This window comes from Orycteropus afer, unplaced genomic scaffold (genome assembly GCF_000298275.1).
Source record: "Orycteropus afer afer isolate SDZICR_OR568_19922 unplaced genomic scaffold, OryAfe1.0 scaffold00003, whole genome shotgun sequence".
NCBI lineage: Eukaryota > Metazoa > Chordata > Mammalia > Tubulidentata > Orycteropodidae > Orycteropus > Orycteropus afer.
In genome coordinates this window covers 22,721,728-22,726,465 of record NW_006921590.1, presented here as the reverse complement: position 1 = coordinate 22,726,465, position 4,738 = coordinate 22,721,728, and positions in this window count along the sequence as shown.

The window sequence follows — 4,738 nt, the reverse complement described above, 5'->3', positions numbered from 1 at the left end:
GTTCCATTTCATTTTTGACAACTTCCAATTTTCCTAGATTCATACTTCGTGCATTCCATGTTCCAATGATTAATGGATGCTTGCAGCTGTATCTCTTCAATTTGAGTAGTGCCACATCAGCAAATGGAGGTCTCAAAAGCTTTACCTTATCCATAGGAGTAAGGCTGGGTTTACTCAGATGATGCAGCTCTTTCCCAGGCCTATTTTGAGAGCCTTCTAAACTAACCGGACTATTCATAAAGTTGCGCAGTCAGCCGCAGGGATCCAGGTGGAGAGGAACTCAGCCACGCCCAAAGCAGCAGTGTGGGAGAGCAAGGAAAAGGGTATTAAAAGTCTGGAACGCTGACAGAGGAGCAGTCAGCTGCAGGGATCCAGGTACAGAGAGGGAAATCAGGCACACCCAAAGCAGCAGTAAGGGACAGCAGGAAAAAGGAGATTAAAAGCCAGGAACTCAGACAGAGGACCAGTCAGCCTCAGGGATCCAGGTGAGAAGAGGGAACTCAGGAACACCCAAAGGAGCAGGGTGGGAGAGCAGAAGAAAGGGGATAAAAAAGCCAGCAACCTGGACAGAAGAGCAGTCAGCCGCAGGGATCCAGGTAAGGAGAGGGATCTCAGGCATGCCCAAAGCAGCAGTGCGGGAGAGCAGGAAAAAAGGGGATTAAAAGCCAGGAACTCAGACAGAGGAGCAGTTAGCTGCAGAGATCCAGGTGAGGAGAGGAACTCTGGCATGCCCAAAACAGCAGGGCCAGAGAGCGGGAGAAAGGGCATTAAAAAGGCCTAGGAATCTGGATAGAGGAGGAGTCAGCCGCAGGGACCCAGGTAAGGGTGGTACGAGAGGTTTCCAGCAGGGAGGCAAACTTGTCTGTCGGTTTGTCCTACCATGGTGACGTGTTGATGTGAGTTTTGAGGCTGAGCCACTGGTGCTTCTAACCCAGCGGGATGCACATGGTGCACAGGTATCAGCCCAGCTTACAGACTGAGACAGACTAGGAAGAAGGAGGAGGCCATCACTTCATCAAATAATTGGCCAGGGAAAACCAGTTGTAAAAGAGGGGAAAAAAATGAACTGAGTTTTGTGATTCCCCCAGTGTACTGCCTGGAGGCAGTTTCCAGGCTGCACTGCAGGGAGGGGAACCCTGGTGGAGCCTGGTGGTCTCCCTAAGTTGAGGAGCTGGAGCTGGGAGTCTGGGGAGGCCACAGTGGTTAGAGTTTGCAGGGCAGGATACTGGAGAAGAGAGCTGCACAGAGAGGGAGCTCCAGAGATTTGCAGAGGATCTCCTTGGAGTCTTCATCTTAGTTCTGATCAGGACATATTTGTGAGGGGGAAAAAAAAAAAAAAAAAAAAAAATGCCAGGGAAAAACTACCTGAAGCAGAGGGAACAATTCTTGGAGCTCAAACTACCATCAATTGCCATAGAGTGGATTCTGACTCATAGCGACTCCATGTATGTCAGAGTAGAAATGTGCTCCATAAGGTTATCAGTGACATCTTTTGGAAGAAGTTCACCAGGACTTTCTTCTGAGTCACTGCTGAGTAAACTTGACGCTCCAACATTTTGGTTAGGAGCTGAGCACATTAACTGTTCAAACAACCCAAGGGCTAGAAACCTTATCATTCATAGAACATCAGAAAGAGTATTCAGAACTGTCTTGCCTCAATAATAAAGAAAAATCAGCACTCAACTAAAGAATGCTCAAAAGACCAAACTGTTTCCAAGTAACTTAACTTCATTCCAGAACAAAGCTCTATATTATTTATAGAAATACAAAAATATCCAACACTCAACAAGGTAAAATTTGCAATGGCTGGCATCAAATTAAAAAGCACATGCAGTAGCAGGAAAATATGATCCATAATGAGAAGGAAAATGTATAGAAATAGACTCAGCAATGTCATAGATGATAAACTTTTTAAATAAGATATTAAAACTAGTTATTATAACTGTATTCCACATATTCAAAAAGATGGAGAATAGAAAGATCATGTTAAGCAAAGACATGGAAGATATAACAAAAGACACATATAAGACTTCTGGAGATAAAATTATATTTGACATGAAAAATACACTGACTAGGATTAATAGAGGAGCTTTGGTGGCATAGTGGTTAAAGGCATTTGGGTGCTAATCAAAAGGTCAATAGTTCAAACCCACCACGTACTCCATAGAAGAAAGATGAGGCAGTTATGCTTCTGTAAAGATTTACAGCCTAGCAGGAGGTAGTGTGCCCACGACCATGTATAGGGTTCTGCCAGCATATTTGTATGTGCTGTAAGAATGTCCAGGTATAGTATAGTAGAGCTGAAGAGGGACAAGGTTGTAGTGACTTCTTGGCCACATCCAGTTACCTGGAGGAAGTGAGCAGTTGGACCTGTGGGCTTGGGACCATGGTTGCAGGGGACATCAAGCTCAATTGGCATAACATACTACACAAAATTTCTACATCCTACTTTGGTGAGTAGTGACTGGGGTCTTAAAAGCTTACAAGCAGCCATCTAATTGCAATGATATGTCTCTTCTCGTCCACAGCAAAGAAGAATGAAGAAAACCAAAGACACATGGAAAAAATTAGTCCAAGGGACTGGTACACCATGCAATCCTCAGCCTCTATGACCATGAGACCAGAAGAACTAGATGGTGCCCGACTACCACTGTCAACCATTTGGAAGGGAATTGATGTTGGAGATCCTGTGTAGAGTGGGAAAACAATGTGGAACAAAACTCAAAATCATAAAAAAAAAAAAAAAGGACCAAGTTTGTTGGTCTGATAGAGCCTGGTGAGACCCCTGAGACTATGGCCCTTACCTACCTTTCAGGTCTGGAATTGAACTCACTCCTGTGGCTTCCAGCCAAACAATAGACAGGCATATGGGCTGAACATTTATGTCAGGCAGGTATACTGTTTGGAGCAATTAATCATGGCAGAACAGGAGGGCAGTGTTTGCACAGGAGACAGATCTGGGAGCAGACTTGTGTGGGAGGGAAGTACACAGGGAAGAAGTAACTATGGGGAGTTTGTGGCAAGGGAGCTGTTACATTGTGGGGAATTGCAGTCAATGTTATGAGACAAAAGGTATATGAACTGGAGTGTGGAAAATGAATTTGCTCTGTAAACCTTCACTCAAATCACAATAAAAATTTGAAAAAAAAAATAGATTTATAGCCTTGGAAATCTAGTGGGGGTCTCTATGAGTCTTAATTGACTCAGTAGCAGTGAGTTTGGTGTGTTTTTTTTTTGTTTGGCAGATTAGATACTGCAGAAGAAGATTAGTTAACTTGAAGACATAACAAAAGATGCTGCCCAAAATGATACTCTGAGAGAAAACAAGAGTAAAGTAAATCAGGGGCTTTACTGGAGCTTGGCTTCCATATGTACCTTAGGGAATTGTAAGCCCTTAACATCTGTCCCTGAAACTTGACTGTGGCCCTTGGGAGAATACAAGAAGAAGCTTAGACTTGGGCCAAGTTTCCTACATACACTGCCAGAGGAAGGGATGAGCTTCCTTTTAACTCTGAGGCACAAAATGGCTTCCAACACTCCCCAGCTTGAGCTCTAGTGGCATTGTGCCTAAGACATCTGACTGCTAACCAGAAGGTTGGTGGTTCAAACCCACCAGCCACTCCATGGAAGGAAGACTGGGCAATCTACTTCAGTAAAGATTTACTGCCTCAGAAACCCAAAGGGGGTCACTATAGCTATGAGTCAGAATCAACTCAATGACAGTGAGTTTGGTTTAGAGATTTGGTGTGTAGATATCTCTACACTGTACTCCTTAGGGAATTTTCTTTGCAGAAATGGCTATGGAGATTCCTGTTGTCCCATTTTTCTCCCCCATTTTGACCTCCTATGAATATCAGCACCTTTTGTCTTAAAATTGTTATTCATTAATGAGAATAGACAGAAGGTGGTAAGAATAACAAAACAAAGCCGACATAAACATTCTAAATATTACAGTAAGCTTTTATAGAATTATTTCTACTGGATGGTAAAATGTAAAGTTGAGGGTGCATTTTTCTTTCTAAATAGACTTCTCTCAGCCCTGTTTCTGACAATACTAAGTTTACCTTGAATAAATGCTGAGACTGCAGAAATGAGTATTAAAGCTCAATAAGGATTATCCATGTTGTAGATGAATCAGGACTCATTTCTCCTATGGCTAAATAAATAATTCATTGTATATAATATTTATACCATGTTTTGTTTATCTACTCATCTGCTGATGAATATTTGGGTTGTTTCTACCTTTTGGTTATTGTGAGTAGTGCTGCTATGAACATGGGTATCCATATGTCTGTGTCACTGTTTTCAAGTCTCTTCATATATACCTAATTGTGGAACTTCTGGGTCATATGGTAGTTCTATGATTATGCTGAATGAAGTAAGTCAATCACAAAAAGATAAATATTGTATGATCTCTCTAATATAAAGGAACTCTGGTAGCATAGTGCCTAAGGCATTTGACTGTTAACCAGAAGGCTGGTGGTTCAAACCCACCAGTCACTCCTCGGAAAGAAGATTGGGCAACATACTTCTGTAGTGACACTGCCTCGAAACCCAAGGAGGGGTCACTATGAGTTGGATTCGACTTGACGGCAGTGAGTTTGGTTTGGTTTTCTCTAATATGAAATACCTAGAAGAGGCAAATGTGTAGAGATCAGAGTTTAATAGTGGTTACCAGGGTGGGAGGAAGGAGTAAAGGAGGAATCCTTGCTGAGGAAGCAGTGAGTTTCTTTTCATG